General features: G+C 40.6%; 1 long non-coding RNA gene across 2 annotated transcripts in view; it reads left to right on the forward strand.

Moving 5' to 3' along the window:
- The window catches only part of LOC135967481 (uncharacterized), a 31,189-nt gene extending 13,790 nt beyond the window's left edge, over nt 1-17,399 (forward strand). For both annotated transcript variants that reach the window (XR_010581630.1, XR_010581631.1), the window contains exon 5: nt 15,859-17,399. This is a non-coding gene — a long non-coding RNA (uncharacterized lncRNA). The remainder of the gene's footprint in view (nt 1-15,858) is intronic.
- Nucleotides 17,400-18,320: the final 921 nt, after the last annotated feature.

Here is an 18,320-nt window from a genome sequence, read left to right on the forward strand (position 1 = left end):
GAGAGAGCAAAGCAGCAAAGCAAGCTGAATACCCACTTCTCCCAGCTGCCTTATCCTGGATGGTGCCCACCCACATTATGTGGGTTTTCCTCTCCAAGTCCACTGATTGACATGTCAATCTCTCTAGGAAACACCCTCAAACAATGCTTCACCAGCTGTCCAAGCACTCCTCAATCCACCCAAATTGACACCCAAAATTAACCATCATTGTGTGTGTGCATGTGTGAAGTCACTGACAATGGAGTTTACAAATAAATCCACAGCCAGAACTAAGAAATAGTAAAAAAGATTGTCAGATTTGGTCACGTGAAAATTTAGATGGCCGGGCATGGTGGCTCACACCTGTAATCCCAGCACTTTGGGAGGCCAAAGCAGGATCTTTTGAGGTCAGGAGTTTGAGACAAGCCTGGGCAACATGGTGAAACCCCATCTCTAAAAAAAAAAAAAAATACAGAAATTAGCCAGGCATGGTGGCACACACTTGTGGTCCCAGCTACTTGGGAGTCTAAGGCGAGAGAATCACTTGAGCTGGGAAGGCGGAGGTTGCAGTGAACGGAGATTGTACCACTGCACTCTAGCCTGGGCCACAGAGCAAGCCCATGTCTCAAAAGAAAAAAAAAAAAAAGAAAATAGGTGATAAGCAAAGTTAAAAGACAAGTAAGAGATTGGTAGAAAATATTTGCAACAGATTTAAAAGATAAAATATTGGTAAACAAAAACTGTGCCTATAAACCAATAATAAAAGGTAAAACAATCAAATAAAAAGCAGGTGAAGAATAAAACAAAGATATTCACAGAAACAATGTAAAGGACAAATACAAAAATATGGTCTACTTTATTTCTAATTATAAAATCCAAATTAAAGCCACACTATACCCAGTAATTTGCTCATGCGACTGGGAAATTTTTTTTTTTTTTTTTTTTTTGAGACGGAGTCTTGCTCTGTCACCCAGGCTGGAGTGCAGTGGCCGGATCTCAGCTCACTGCAAGCTCCGCCTCCCGGGTTTACGCCATTCTCCTGCCTCAGCCTCCCGAGTAGCTGGGACTACAGGCGCCCGCCACCTCGCCCGGCTAGTTTTTTGTATTTTTTAGTAGAGACGGGGTTTCACCGTGTTAGCCGGGATCGTCTCTCGATCTCCTGACCTCGTGATCCGCCCGTCTTGGCCTCCCAAAGTGCTGGGATTACAGGCTTGAGCCACCGCGCCCGGCCACGACTGGGAAATTTTTAAAAATTTCATTATATTCAAAGATTTGCAAGTTATGTGGGGAAAGAGGCATCTATATGCTGTTTAGCTTTTTTTCTGAATTGTTTTGGCAGCATGTTGCAATTAAAAAATGTTTTGACCTTGAGCACATCAATTCCACTTTTCAGAGTCTCCAGTAAAGGAGAAACTTAGATTTTGACACCTTCATATATGGAATATAATGCAGTGATATTTAAAAAAATTCAACTATAAGGAAAAAGCAGAGTTTTTTTTTCTTTTTCCACACTGTTACACAAAATGCCTTGCAATGTTCTTTGTATTTCTTCTGTTTGTGTAAATGTTCCCCAAAATGTCTTTGGTGAAATATGTAAGTATGTCAGCCTGCGTGTAAGTATGTCAGCCTGCGTGTAAGTATGTCAGCCTGCGTGTAAGTATGTCAGCCTGCGTGTAAGTATGTCAGCCTGCGTGTAAGGGAGTACAGGGTGTGGAGGGAAGTCCGCTGGGTGGACATGGCCACCACCAGGATGGAAATGGCTAGGGATGGTGTAGGTGGTGGAGGAGAGAGTAGCTGTGAGCCTGTAGGCTTCTGGATTGTTTGAGTCATGTTACAAGAATCTGCTAATGTATCATTTGTAAAATTTAAAAAGGAGATCACCTGAGGTTAGGCGTCTGAGACCAGCCTGACCAAAATGGTGAAACCCGGTCTGTACTAAAAATTAAAAAAATTAGCTGGGTGTGGTGGTAGGCGCCTGTAATCCCAGCTACTCTGGAGGCTGAGGGAGGAGAATCCCTTGAACCAGGGAGGAGGACATTGCAGTGAGCTGAGGTTGTACCATTGCACTCCAGCCTGGGCAACAAGAACGAAATTCCGTCTCAAAAAAAAAAAAAAAAAAAAAAAATTGCTGTAAGTTCTAAAATGTTCGTGGGAATGAAAATGAAAATGAACAAGTAGAGGAACTGGCATTAGAATGATAGTAACAAAAGCTGTATAGCAACAGGAAAAATGTCTATAACATGATGTGAAAAAAATTGAAATTATAGATATGCTGTGATGGTTAAATAGAAAACATATTTGCCTGGGGACAAAAACTGGGAGGAAATATTGTGATTCTTAAAATCCATTTTCTAAGCTTTTATTTAAGTATTAAGATGCAGTTCCTCTCTCTCCACACCTTGTTTCTTGGAGGAAGGCAGAGGTTTTTCTAGTCAATGTTTAACAACCCTGGGAGGGTAGGTGGAGGAGCCCCGATGTGCAGTACCTGCCAATTTCTGTGGTGTAACTACTCTCACCACAGCTGATTTCAAGCTAGCAACTCAATGTCAACCAGCTTCTAAAATTCCTGGCAAATTAAAAATTGACTCTCACCAACTGATATAAGCTGGCTTCAGTACATCATTGAAGATGGGGTGGGGGTGCAAAGGCATGTCTTCTCTTGAATTTCTTGTTTAAGATGTTTCAGGATGACTTATGATGTTTCAGGATGTTCTTGGATGACTTATAGTAGCTAACTGAGTGTGTGGTTTGGGATGTCAACTGTTGTGGGGGCTGGAGTACTTGGGCATGTAACAGAGATAATATTTAAGAGGAGATTTTCAGGCCTATCTTGTGAATGTTTTTGCCCTAAGTTTCCCACCCTTCAGAACAATGGGTTTCAGTGTGCTGGAGAAAGGCAGTGATGAGCTAGACTGAGACATGGCTCAATTGAGACTGTAGGTGATGACAGTGATGGTGATGTGATAATGGTGATGATGATGATGGTGGTGGTGGCAATGATGGTGATGACAGTGGTGATGATGGTGATAATAGTGGTGATGATAGGTGATGATGGTGATGGTGATGATGGTGGTGATGATGGTGGCAATAATGACAAGGATGATGGTGGTGATGACGGTGATGGAGATGGGGTTGTGATGATCATGGTAATGATGGTGAAGATGATTTTGACTTCATAACCAGATAATGGGCCCAGAGCTAACTGTTTTTGAGAAAAAAAAGATTTTGAAAATTTACTGAATATATCAAGAGATAAACTTGGTGGAGTAGATCACAAAGATCCGTGTATGAGAGGTTCCAGTTAGAAAGAAGAAGAGGGCAAGGCCCCCCTTCTGGCACATTGTGGGAAGAAGAAAAGAGACAGAGGCAAATGGAAGAGTTTGAGCACAAACGGAGCTTCAACTGTGAAAGATATGTAGCAAGTATGACAAAATTTATGAAGTTTGGGTTGTGAGTGCATGGATGTCCATTATAGTTCAGTGTGTTTTAAATATTTTCTCATTTACAAGTGGATCACATAAAAGCAAGTCCTTTCTGCAAAATAACTATATTTGTACAGTATATTCAAGGAGGCCACATCTCATATTCATAATTTTGAAGATCTCATTATCACTGCACTTGCAGCTCAATTCTGTTGCAATGAAATGAGGACAAGTGGGTGAGCAGCTAGGAGAAATGAAGGCAGGCCTAATTGATTGTTCAGTAACTGTTTGCCAAAGAATTTTGAACCTGAACTTTATAACTCCCAACATTGTTCAAGCATAGTTTGCATGGGCTGGAAGTGACAAGGAGTTGAATATAGAGCTTTGACTACAACTGCTGAGGCTGGATGCTCAGTTTTGGCCATGTCCACAGAAAAGGGGAGCCATGTGAGTTACTTTGATGGGGTCCAGGTACCCAACTTTTGAGGTAAAACCTCTATGAGATGAAAGCTGATCGGTATTCATAGCAAACAACTGGAGTCTATGGAACACGGCTGAGGAGCAAAGACAATTTGGAAATCTCTATATGGCTAATGGGGATCTGCTCAAGCACTCTCTTGGTAATTTGTGTGTAGTTAAAAAAATCCATATTGATTTGGATTGCCACAGCCTCAACACATAGAGTTGGCACAGATGAAGAGGGAAATGTACATGCATGTGTGTGGGTATATGTGTGTGTGTGTTGTGTATGTGTGTGCATGCATGCATATGCATATATATGTGTGTGTATGGGTATGTGGGTATGGTATGTGGTATGCGCCTGTGTGTTTGGTATGTGTGTGATGCATATGGTATGTGCATGTGTGTGAGCACACCCACAGGCAACTGTGCAGATTGAGAAGTCATTTTCCTTCTTGTACCCTGCCCAGTGGTTTGGACATAAACCCCAGTATCCCTACTGTTTATACCTCACCTTTCCAGACTGGAAAATTCCAATGTGAGTGGCAATCAGAGAATTGGGAAACATGAAACTGACTTTTCTGTCATGGATTTGGCTATAGTTAAAAATGATCTCAAGGTGATTGGAGATTTTTTTTTCTTGGTAGTTTCCATTTGAGGTTAAGTAAATGCAGGTGTTTGGATTGGACTGGATTTTGTTTTGGGCTCAGTAATTTAGGTGAAATAAGAATCAGGGGTTACTTCTGTAATGAGGAGAAAAGAAAAGATATCAATATCTAGGGGTCTGTGGCCCCTGTTATCACCATCCCCACTACAAGGGTGGGTGCAAGGCAGGTGGTGGGGTAGGAAGAGTGAAAGGAAGAAATATTTCTGGGTCAGATGGCTGGCCTTACTCTTTAATTTTTTTCCAATAGAATCCAGGGAATGTGGGAACAGAACAATGGGGGAAAATCCCCAAATAATACAAAACGAAACAAAACACCAACCTCAAACAAAAACAGAAAAGTTTTAAAACCAAGGAGGGAGGAGGGAGAAACAGGGGCCTGTGTAAGCTGGATTTGTACGTATTTGGGGAGCTTGGAGGAGAAAGGACGAAATGTCTGGGGAAATCCGGGTGTGAGAGAGACATTTCAAATGAGAGAGATGTGGAATTTTAAAGAGATGTTTTTTGTGTACTATGACAATACCTTCTTTTTGGAAATCTTAACACGTTGTAGTAAAATGTTGAACCTTTAAAAATTTTTAATGTGGCTGAACTGATGTTTAAAATGCTACCTTCTGTTGAGAGGGGGCCACAGGATGGCTGGAATGCATTTAATTTTACCTCAAATCATCAGCATTTACTGAGCACTCTCTACAGACAGAAGAAGGAACTAGGTGTTGAAAAGATTTACAAACTCCTTTTAAAAATGTCACCATTGGCTGTTGTAGACAATCCCTAAGTCCTGCCTTGCCCTCAACCCTCATGTCCAGGCATCCAGCCTGACCTCCAAGCTCCCCCAGTCTCTTTTGGCCTGGCCTACATTTTCGGGTCCTCCCTGTGTCCTCACTGTGACACTGCAAGGGCTGGTCCCATCAACCCCTGCCTGGACCAGTGCCTCTACCCTCTCCCTGTGCTGGTCACCATGGACACAGACTCAGGACATAATTGCCCTAAAAGGTCACTCCATGCCTTTTATCCCCTCTCCCCATGTTCTCCTGTAGGTCTGACTATCTGCAGAATAATAACAAGTACCAATGATATTAATCATCATAGTAGGAAAGATAGCTGATGTCTAGAGTCCCTCGCATGTGTGTGCTCCTACCCCAAGACAGGTGCTGGCTGGGCACAGTGGCTCATGCCTGTAATCCCAGCACTATGGGAGGCTGAAGTGGGTGGATCTCTTGAGGTCAGGAGTTCGAGACCAGCCTGGCCAACATGGTGAAACCCCATCTTTACTAAAAATACAAAAGTTAGCTGGGTCTTCTGGTGAATGCCTATAATCCCAGCTACTCAGGAGGCTGAGGCATGAGAATCACTTGAACCTGGGAGGCGGAAGTTGCAGTGAGCTGAAACCACACCACTGCACTCCAGCCTGGACAATAGAGTGAGACTCTGTCTCAGGAAAAAAAAAAAAAGAAGACAGGTGCTACTGTCATTCCACTTACAGTAGGATGCTGAGGCACAGCATGGTGAAATAACTTGCCCAGGATCAAGAAGGAAGAACTAGACTTTGAAACTGGGAACTGTGGCCCCCAAAGTCCTCTATCTTAACCACTTTTGTTACTGGATTCCTTTATTTTATCTCATTTGTCCCCCATAGAAGCCCTTTGATTTTCTTATTAGTCCCCAAACATGCTTTTTTGTGTGTGTGGTCACTTGTTCACACTCTTTGTACATTCCTTTCTTTCTATTTATCTGAGGCTGGCCTTCAAGCTTTGTTCAATACTTTCAATTGCCTCTGGTCAGTTATTTAATAATGTCCCCTCTTCAAGATAATCTGCCTTGAGCATACATTTTCTTATATGTATTTCTCTTCCAGGTCTACATGTTTTCCCACCTAGTCATCTGTGAGATCTTTGAGATCCACATCCATAGTCTTATATCCTATTTTATCTCCAGCATCTAATGCAGAATCTCTCACAGAGTTATGGTTGCACAAAGCACTGGTTCCACAGGGAGTTGTTCTTTAGCTCTACAATGTCCATTATCTCCCTGCCAATCTTTGAAATTGAATACTTTTCTCAAGCTTATTGACAAGTGACTGGAGGTCTCTCTCTGGCTTTTTGTATATTTACTCTGATGAAGAGGCCCTGTCAAGAAACTGAGGGTATCCTTTGGTCAGCCAGGGACAAGCAGAAGGCCTCGGAATAATAGCCTTCAAGAAGCAGAATTTTGCCAACAGCCATGTGAGTTAGCTTGGATGCAGATCATTTCCCAGTTGAGCCTTCTGATGAGACTGCAGCCCCAGTTGCCACTTGATTGCAGCCTTACAGAAGACTGAAGCCAAGGACCTAAATAAGTCATGCCCAGATTTATCATCCAAAGAAACTGCGAGATAACATGTGTGCATATTTTAAACTGATAAACTTTAGGGTACTGTGATACATAGCAACAGATCAGCAAAGCACACCCCAAGGGTCTCAAATGTTCGTGACATAATAGCATAAAAATAATAAAACAAGTTGACAAACAAATCTATGATCAATGAATGTCATGAAATGTCTCAGAGACAACTGGGTAACCACATGAAGAAGTTGTCCCATGTATATGCGAGGGCCAATGAGATAAAGGAGCCCTAGTTAGCTAGTTTGATTTCATGGGGATTACTCTTGGTTGCATAAATTTAATTAATTATTTGTTTATTTTTTTGAGATGGAGTCTCACTTTGTTGCCCAGGCTGGAGTGCAGTGGCATGATCTTGGCTCACTGCAACCTCTGCCTCCTGGGTTCAAGCAATTCTTCTGCCTCAGCCTCAAGAGTAGCTAGGACTACAGGCACATGCCACCATGCCTGCCTAATTTTTGTATTTTTAGTAGAGACAGGGTTTCACCATGCTGGCCAGGCTGGTCTCGAACTCCTGACCTCATGATCTGCCTGCCTCAGCTTCCCAAAGTGCTGCGATTAGAGGTGTGAGCCACCATACCTGGCTGGTTGCATAAATTTATGTAGTAGATTTTACTTCTTTGTCTGACTTCCTACTATTTCCTACCGTACTGATCGTTTTCTGGGCTGATTTTTTTTTTTCTGATTTTAATTTAATCATGTTATGCTGTATATGAAGTGCAACCTTTAATGGGATAAATCAAACTAAATAAAATGTTTACTTACAAGGAATTCATTTTTGAGGACTGATTTGGACTCAATTCTCTTCCTGGATCTGGTAGCAAATTGAAAAATGTGCCAATTTGGTCCAATTCCCAGTTGTTACAGTGTTTTTGATATGATTTAAATGCCAGTGTAGAGTTCTGAAAAGAACTTGGTCTCCTCTTTGCCTGCAGTTTATCATTCTATCTCCTTTTAGATGAATTGTGTGTCATTCCTATAAAAATACCACAGTTGAAAACAAGCATTTCCCAGCCATGAGCAGTGTGCTTCCTGAAGACATATTCCCTGGAAGGGAATGACATTGCTTATTTTTTCTATTGATCTGAGACAAAGTGGGTAGGACAGACAGCAATTAAAGAATTGGCATAATATAGGGTTTCTCTGTCTCAGCACTTGTGGCATTTTGGACCAAATAATCATTTATTGCGAAGGGCTGTCCTGTGCACTGTAGTATACTTACCGGCATCCCTGACCTTTACCCACTCGTTGCTAGTAACACTCTCAGGTCATGACAATCAAAAATGTCCCCTGGGGGTTGAGAACTATTCACATTATTCCACTACATGAACAGTCTGCCTCTATTCTGATTTATTTGACAATCAATAACAGCAATGGCTATAATCTAATAATACATCTACAAATGCATCTACAAATATATCTACAAATTATTTACTATATGTCTTATTTATAGATTTTTTGAGAATTCATATTTCCACTTTAGGGGGTAAGGGTAGTATGTTTCTCTGGCATATTAAATTGATGTTCATATTTCAAACAAAATTATAATGAACAAAGATTCCAAATACTGCTTTAAAAGAGAAGATACATATCTCTTTATTAAATGATATTTTAGACCCTTTTTCAGTGTTTTAAGAATCCTGTATTCTCTTACCTACTGAGGAGGCAAACAATGTGTGTGTGACTCCGTCATTTTTGGTTGTATTCAAGAAAAGTATTCTGGGAGCCTCCATTCAGTAAATGAACGACATTTGCTTGAAATCATTGTTTGGCAAGAAAACAGTTTTCACTTTACAGCTTTAAAAGCTCGTAGTTTTATTTTTAAAAGTTAGTCATTTCCATTAGCAGGCAAGTAAATAAATATAAGAAAACAAAAATAAATGTTTAGTATGTTTTTCCCCTAGTTTTTGATTATTGATTTGGTTCATTTTTGGTTTGTGGAAGCAAAAGAGCACATTAGAAATTTTATCCTTTCTGATTTACCTCGTGCAAAATTTTTAAAATGCATTATATGGATTTAGTATCCTACAGAAGGGACATGGAGTGGATGGTCATGGAAAATCACAGTCTTCCACGTCACATGGACCTGAAATTCAGTCTTTAACTCTCTTAGCTGTAAAATGGGACAGTAGCATCTCCTTCATGATGCTCCCAGGAACATTCAGTGATGGACCCAACCTTTGTGAAGTTATTTCTGATCTTGTCCTACTTTGTTTTTTTGTGGCAAAAAACACATAACCTACATTTAATCTCATAATCATTTTAAAGTGTATAATATAGTATTGCTAACTACAGCACATCATTGTACAATAGATCACTAGAACTTTTTAATCTTGCAAAAATGAAACTCTATATTCATTAAACAACTCTTCATTTTCCCTTAAGCCCTGGCAATCATCATTCTACTTTCTGTCTCCATGAGTTTGACTATTTTAGATCCCTAGTATAAGTGGGGTAATACAGTATTTGTCTTTTTGTAACCAACTTATTTCACTTAGCATAATGTCCTCAAGGTTCATAATTTACTTTCTATACCACGTTTTCTTCATCCATTCATTTGACAATGGACATTTAGGTTGCCTCCATATCTTGGCTATTGTGAATAATACTGTGACGAAAATGAATGTGCAAATATCTCTTTGTGAGCTTCTTTTCAATTCTTCTCATATAAACCCAGCTTGTTCTACGTTTTAACTTCCTAGTCCTGTGAACATAGTTTTATGATTAGAATAATAGAATCTTCTCTAGTATTTTTTGGCCCTTTTTTGGTATCTCTCTTTTAAAAACATGCCTATCTTCTCCTACTGGTCAGAGTAACCTGATGTCAGAGACTGTGCCTTATTCATCTTTGGGTCCCCAGCACTTAACTAGTGCTCAGTAAAGAATGTTGCTTGTCTGACTAATTGGACCAACACATTATTTAATTGATGAGTGTAAATGGAGATACTGGCATAGAGAAGGCTCTTGATAAATGTAATGTTTTCTCCTTCTACAAGTTAGAGTCATGAAGATGGGATTGGAACAAGTGCAGTACAAAAACGTCATTCAATAACGTATTCTCCATTGCATATAAGTGACAGAGAACCTCCTGTCCAAATATGGGGTTTTGAAACATAACAAAACATATTCTGGTAAAAATCAACAGTATAGTTTGAAGGATACATGATTAGTGTCTTTTTTCAGTGCATTGAATAGACAGCAAACAAAGTAGAACCAGTTAAACACCAATATTTAGTTAAAGACAGGCCACACACTAAACTGAGATATTCTTATTAAGGTAAGGAGAAATTCCTGGTATCATCTTCTTGTTTGAGTTTCCACATGCAGACCTCCCTGCAGTTAAGTCAGAGAAGGTCTGCATCTATTTACTTGTTCATTCATTCACCCCTGAGTTAGACAAATTTTTATCTTGCACTTCCCACATTTTCCCCCAGCCTCTGTGCCTTTGTGGGATTTAAATATCAATGGATATGGACAATGTTCAAATGATTTCTAGAAGTTTTAATGAAATTGATTGATAATGTATATGGAATTCCCATCACATGGAATTGACTTTTTCTTTGAATGGAATCAGAACAGTCAAGTCAGAATCTAGTATTTGAGAAAAGGGGGACATTAAACATCTTTGTTTTCTGTTTTGTCTTTATTTGGTTGTTTTATGTAACGTGGCACTGGTTGGTATACCATCTAGTGCTCTGCCACTCTGGTATTTATTTCAAATGTTTTAGCTTGTCCTGAATTAGCTGTGGTTTCTAACATATGTAATTAAAGGACATCAGTACTGGTCTCTACCTGACCAGAGTCATGCCACAGACAGATGATTCTTGGCAAATTACAACCTTGAAACCAAGGAACTGTGCCGGGCTCCCTTTCTGGTGGTGCAGAAGCAGTGCAGAAACTGCCATGGGTGTATCAGGAGAAACTGATGCTGATACATTTTATAACAAAAATGATACAATTATAATAAACATACTTTACAAGTGGACACTGACTTACACTCTTTACAAAATGATTTCCTGGTCTTACCTGACCCTCATGGCATCCTTAGGAAGCAGGTTTAGACTTCAGAGGAGTTAAGTGACCAAACCCATGCTCCTTCTGTGCTTGTTAAAGTAGAGCTGTTGGAAATGTTTGGGTAATTGCCCCGCATCACCAGCTAACATAAGGGCTGTCTGGTTTGTGAAGAGAACAAGGAGTGCTTTGGATTCAAATATACTCAAGTCCAAATCCTTGTTTAGGTGCTTACTCGCTTTGTAACTTTGGCAACTTCTTAGTCTCTTTGCTTCAATTTCTTCATCTACAAATTTGTAATATAATAGTTAACCTGAAGGATTGTTTTAAGTTTGAAATTTTCATGTTCTTTCCCTAACCTCAAGTAATGGTATCTTTTTCAATATTACTCCCCCAACTCTACAGACATGAATTGGGTGTCCTACAATTTATCTCATCCTGTCACTAACTCCTAGAGTTATTGCAGACCCAAAGGTAAAGGGCTCAGACCCACAAGACTGCCCCTACTTTGGATGCCAGTCATAGTAGAGTGCTCAGATTATCCACACTTCTGCTCAGCTGGCTACAAATTCAGGGGTTCCCTTGATATCCTCCCTTCCCCCACCACCTGGTTTGAGAATTTGTAGAATAATTCATAGAACTCAGGAAAGCAGTGTACTTATGTTTACCAGCTTGTTTTAAAGGATACAACTTAAGAATGGCCAGATGGGGCCTCGTGCAGTGGCTCACACCTGTAATTCCAGCACTTTGGGAGGCTGAGGTGGGTAGATCACCTGAGGTCAGGAGTTCGAGACTAGCCTGGCCAACATGACAAAACCTGGTTTTTACTAAAAATACAGAAAAAGTAGCCAGGCATGGTGGCGTGTGCCTGTAATCTCAGCTACTCAGGAGGCTGAGACAGGAGAATTGCTTGAACCTGGGAGGCGGAGGTTGTGTGAGCCAAGATCACGCCACTGCACTCCAGCCTCGGTGACAGAATGGGACTCCATCTCAAAAAAAAAAAGAAAAAAGAAAAAAGAATGGCCAGATGAAAGGCATACACAGGCCAAGGTATGGGGAGTAAGGAACATGATACTTTCCTGCCCTCACCGAGGCACCTCACCTCCCAGCACACTGAGCATTTACCAACCCATAATTTCTCTGCACCCCATCATTTAGGGGTTTTATAGAGGTTTTGTTACATGGGCATGGTTGATTAAGTCATTGGCCATTGGTTGCTGAACTCAATTTCCAGTCCCTCTCTCCTCCCCCAGAGTGGATGGGACTGAAAGTTCTAACCCTCTAATTCCAGGGTTGCTTTTTTTCTGGCAGCCAGACCCCTATCCTGAAGCTAGCCAGGGCCCCACCCCCAAGTCATCTCACATCAGCGTATAAAAGACCCTCATCACTCAGGAGACTCCGTGGGTTTTAGGAGCTGTGAGCCAGGAGCCAGGAACAAAGGCCAATGTATATATTTTATTATGCTTACAGAAATGGAATAACATCCTAAAATCCTGCTTCCAATGGGAACTTAACAGCGCTGTTCCTTTTTTCTAGTACGGAGTTGTTACCAGAAAGGGGCCCCTATCCACACCCCAAGAGAGGGTTCTTGAATCTCATACAAGGAAGAATTCGGAGTGAGTCCATAGAGTAAAGTGAAATCAAGTTCATTAAGAAAGTAAAGAAATAAAGAATGGCTACCCCATAGGCAGAGCAGTGGCATGAGCTACTCAAGCTGCTTATACTTACTGTTGCTTCTTGATTATATGCTAAATAAGGGGTGGACTATTCATGAGTTTTCTGACAAAGGAGTGGAAAATTCCCAGTACTGAGTGTTCCTCCCCCTTTTAGACTATACCCTCCAAAGGGAGGGTAACTTCCTTTGCCATCGTATTTGTAAACTGTCATGGCACCAGTGGGGGTGTTTCTTAGCATGCTAAAGCATTATAATTAGTGTATAATAAGCACTGAGAATGTCCGGATGTCACTCTGGTCACCATCTTGGTTTTGGTGGGTTTTGTCTGGCTTCTTTACTGCAACTGTTTTATCATCAAGGTCTTTGAGATCTGTATCTTGCACTGATCTCCTATCTCATCCTATGACTAAGAATGCCTTAACCCTGGAAATGCAGCCCAGTAGGTCTCAGCCTCATTGTACCCAGCCTGAATTCAAGATGGAGTCACTCTTGTTCAAATGCCTCTGACAGGATAGAGCCAGGACTGGGCCCCAGGCCATCTAGCTGACCTCATATTTCCAAGTGTGGCAAAGTCCTACATCACAGTATTGACAAGGTAGAATGAAGGAGTCCTACATTCCCACTTTCTGGAGCTCTGGCTCTAACACCATTTCTAACACATGCTAAACAGGAGTAACGGAATCTTCTTTGACAAACATTGAGGGCACAGCATTAAGAGGGATTTTTCTGTTATGACTCCTTATTTCCACAAGATGTGGAAGGTTGTGCAAAACAAAGCCACACGCACACATACTTACGTCCTTCCTGAGAGCCTAGACTAAATTTTATGGCAAACAGAAAGTAGAGAGATATGAAGGTCCATGGCAAGTAGGATAGTACAACACAACACAATACAATATGACATAATCACAGAATATTGTTCGTTAAGGGATAAAGAAAATACTGTATTACAAAAACAATTGAATATTATTCAGCCTAAGAAAATGAAATATTAGGCCGGGCGCGGTGGCTCAAGCCTGTAATCCCAGCACTTTGGGAGGCTGAGACGGGCGGATCACGAGGTCAGGAGATCGAGACCATCCTGGCTAACCCGGTGAAACCCTGTCTCTACTAAAAAATACAAAAACTAGCCGGGCGAGGTGGCGGGCGCCTGTAGTCCCAGCTACTCGGGAGGCTGAGGCAGGAGAACGGCGTAAACCCCGGAGGCGGAGCTTGCAGTGAGCTGAGAACCGGCCACTGCATTCCAGCCTGGGCGACAGAGCCAGACTCCGTCTCAAAAAAAAAAAAAAAAAAAAAAAGAAAATGAAATATTATCATTTGGGACAATATAGATGAACCTGGAGGACATTATGCAAAATGAAGTAAGCCAGGCATAGAAAGATAAATGCCATATGATCTTACTCATCTGTGGAATCTAAGAAAGTCCAACTCAGAGAAATGTAACTGAATACCCCCATTTTTCTAAGAGGTGGTTTAATTATTTTTTTTCCCCTCTATCACTTTTTTTCTCATGTCTCTGGCTCCCTATTTCCTACCTAGCCCTTCAGAAATGCAAATGTAACCTTTCACCTCCCCCATCACCAGACATTCCTTACACGGCAAGTTCATCTAACTGTGCGCTCCAAGATGGATCTCTCCTGGAGAGCTGACAGTTGATTTGCACACCAAAGCATGCCCCATGGAACTTTCACTTGTAGGGGGTTGCCTTGGAACTTTGATCCACTAGAGGGCATATGGAAAGCATGCCTGCTTGGCTACTTTTACAACTTACATCTGCCCAGGAAGGCGCCAACTCAACTGTTGATAGACAAGGCACCAACCTAACAGGGGGAACCCTGCCCTTGCTCATTCCCCACCCCGCCACCTTATAAAGGTGCCCGCTTTCTGCTCCAAAGGTGAAGCAGTACAGCAGGACATCTGTGCCTCTTCCCCAAGCTAGCTTTGGAAGAAATTCACTTTTTTAGATATCAGACCTTTCTTTTTTTAACTGGACTCTAAATGCAGCAAGCAACTAAACTGCACTTCAGTTACAGAAGCAGAGAATTGAATGGTAGTTACCAGAGGCTGGATGTATTGGGAGGAATGGGGAGATCTTCTCAAAGGGTACAACTTTCAGTTATGGAGGATAAGTTCTGGAGATTTATTGTACAGTTTGGTGACAATGGTTAATAATGCTTCATTGTATATTTGAAATTGACTAAGAGAGTAGGTCTTCAATGTTTTCACCACCCCAAAAAAAAAAGTACATAAAGTGATGCATATGTTAATTTTCTTGATTTGATAATTTCATGATATATACATATATCAAAACATCATGTAAATATGTGTAATTTCTAATATTAATTTTTATATTTTATTTTTAATTGACAAATAATAGTTCTATATATTTATGAGGCACAATGTGATGCTTTGATATATATTTATAATATAGAATGATTAATTCAGATTCATTAACAAATTCATTACATGCTTTTCATCTTTGTGGTGAAAACATTTTAAATCTACTCTCTTGGCAATTTTGAAATATATAATGCATTATAAATATTTTATAGTCACTATTCTGTGCAATAGATCACTAATGCTTATTCCTCCTTGTCTAACTGAAACTTTGTACCTTTTGATCAACATCTCTCATTTCTTCATACACACCTCTCCCCCAGCCTTTGGTAATCACATTCTACTTCCACTTATATGAGTTCAACTTTTTTAGATTCCACATATAAGTGATATCATGTAATACTTGCCTTTCTGTGCCTGGCTTATTTCATGCAGCATAATGTACTCCAGGTTTATTATGTCTCAAATAACAACAGTTCCATCTTTTTAAAGGCTACACAGTACTCCCTTGAGTATATAGATCACACGTTCCTTATCCATCCATCTGATGGTGGACACCTGGGCTGCTTCCATCTTATCAATTGTGAATTATGCTGCAACGAACATGGCAGCGCCAACATCTCTTCAACATGCTGATTTCAATATATTTCTCTCTGTTAATTATACCTCAATAAAGCTAGGGTGAGGAAAAATATATCAGCCACTTGTCAAATTAAAAAAAAAAGAATATTTCTCATGTTCTTTGTCCTAAAGCAAGAATAAATGTAATCAGTATTTCTGGGAGTCCACACAAACTGTCTGGGATGTGAGAACAGTCCTCAGTCACATATCAGCACTTATTTTCCTCATCAGCTCAGGGCTCACTAGCTGTGACAGGCACAAGCACGTTCCTGCCAAGTCCTTCATCAAAAAATGTTTTCCTAACTCAGGCAGATGGAGATTATCATCAACTTCAAGACCGCCCAAAAGAAGAACCGAATGCTTCAGTTAGTGGGACTGCGTGGAGAAGGGTTCAGACAGAGGGAACCTTGAGCAACTGGATGCTGTGTGAGCCAGCGGAGACAGCCAGGGGAGGTCCAATGGAATCAAGCCAGAAATGCTCCATCCAGACCCTTTTTGCCCTGGGCTTAAAGGACAAAGCTTCCTTATTGGACAACTGCCTTCATCTTAACTCCTTCTATGTATTAATACATGTTGAAAGAAAATTTATTTCCCTGGTTGTTTTAAAATATAGTGCAGTGGGAGAAAATTTGAGGCACAGTAAGGCCAACAGATAAGAACATGACTGCCACTGAAAAGATAGTTTGCTTCTCACAGTTCCCAAGAAGAGAGCCCACACCATGCCACGAGGTGCCATATATGGAAACGCCAAGATAGGCCATAGGAAGAGGAATCGAGGGTACTGTGGGCAAGAGCCTTTATTTTGTTTTGTTTTGTTTTTGTGGGAAGGGACAGGTGAGGCAGGGTAAGCAGGCTTGGGATTGGCTAGTATGAATCATTTCAGTGGGCTCTGGGATGGAGGGGTGCTCCCTGGTTGTCTGGTACCTTCCCTGGGGTGATGGGGATAGGGGGATAGTGGCCCAGAGTATGAAAGCCCCATAGAGGGGGCGGTGGGGTGTGGGCTCTGGGTTGGTTGTTTTATATATGAAAGGTGTACTCACAGGGGTCCTTTACTCCCTCTAGGAATCAGCTGGTCCTTGGGGCTGGGGTGGGGAGAACAGTTCCTACAGGGCCAGCAGCCCCCAAGATGTCAAGGCATCAGAATACAAAAAATAAAATACTTGGTAATACACTGGCCAAATTTTTATATCATTATTGCAAGACCATCCCAGATTCACACTGGACAGAAACGAGTCACCTTGTCAATGTCTAGATGGGGCTTTGTAAGAAGCCCGGACATCAAAGGCTCAGCGCAGCTATTTCTAGGGAACATGCAGTTGGGCTCAGTGGTTCTGTGTGGGGCAGTCATCAAAGGCTCAGCGCAGCTATTTCTAGGGAGCGTGCAATTGGGCTCAGTGGTTATGTGTGGGGCTGATCAAGGAGCCCAAACCTTAGGGGTCCCTCTGGTAAGGGAGGCTCAGCTGAGCAGCACAGAGAGGGCTTGGTGACAGTTCTGATATTTTAGATTTAATTGAATCTTGGTTCGATAAACTTTATGAAATATGTCATGTATCATCCAATTTCACAAGCATTTCTATGTCAATTTTATGAAGATATTAAATCATTTTTTGAACCTGAGATTTTTATCTGGAAGCCTTTTCATGACTTTATTAATCCAGAGCTGCCTTTTTTTCTTTTCTTCCTTTTCTTTTTTGAGTAGAAGAGTGATAACAGGACCTGAATAGTAAACACTGTTTTGTTTTGTTTTTTAACTTGAGAAACTCAAGCCCAAATAATAATTTAAAATCTTCAAGAAAAATAGAGATTTTTCTTCCCCCTCAGCTAAAATCTAAAATTCATATGGCTAGAGCTGTACCTTTAAGTATTCAGGCTTGATTCTTTCTAAAATGTTGACTGGGAATTGACATGCAGTTTTAAAAAGAAGCCTGTTCTTTCCTTATGTACACATAGAATGTTCATCTACATGTTTAAGGCAACTGCAAATATTCTCCAGGTGATATAAAATAAATGGTTCCTGAAATCTAAAGTAATTATAGGGATATAGTATAAAGAAAGGGTCATATGTAAAAATCAGGATTATACTCTTGTGCTTATCAAAATTCTCCAGATAATAATGTTTAAAGATAATTCAAAAACATCTACTAGGCAATTTTATAACTTAAAAAACTCTTAAAATAAATTGTTTTAATCAGATCAATATAAATCTCTGAATCAAATTTAACTTTTAAATTGTGCCTCCTGTAAAACCTTCCAGGTAAGATGTAAAGTATTTGAATATTCAGTAATAATCACAGCAACGCTATCTGAGAAGTCAGAGCAGGGCCTCCATCTCCTCTCTAAGATTAGAAAAATGTCCCTTTGTTCTCTCTCCAGATATTCTTCTGATTTCTGCTGGGACCCAATTTTGTCTCGCTTTCCCTCATCTACTTTTCTTTAGCCAATAAACATTTATTATGCACCTACCTATTGTTGACAAAAACAGTCAAACTGTAAAATATTTGAAGACATTTATTCTGAGCCAAATATGAGTGACCAATGGCCTGTAACACAGCCCTCAAGAGATCTTGAGAACATGTGCCCAAGGTGGTTGGGACACAGCCTAATTTTATACATTTTAGGGAGACATGGGACATCAATCATATACATGCAAGATACACATTGGTTCGGTCCAAAAAGTTGGGACAACTTTAAGAGGGAGAGGGCTTCCAGGTTAAGGGTAGAATTTCTGATTGGCAATTGGTTGAAAGAGTTATTGTCAATAGAGAGGAGT

This window comes from Macaca fascicularis, chromosome 15 (genome assembly GCF_037993035.2).
Source record: "Macaca fascicularis isolate 582-1 chromosome 15, T2T-MFA8v1.1".
Lineage (NCBI taxonomy): Eukaryota > Metazoa > Chordata > Mammalia > Primates > Cercopithecidae > Macaca > Macaca fascicularis.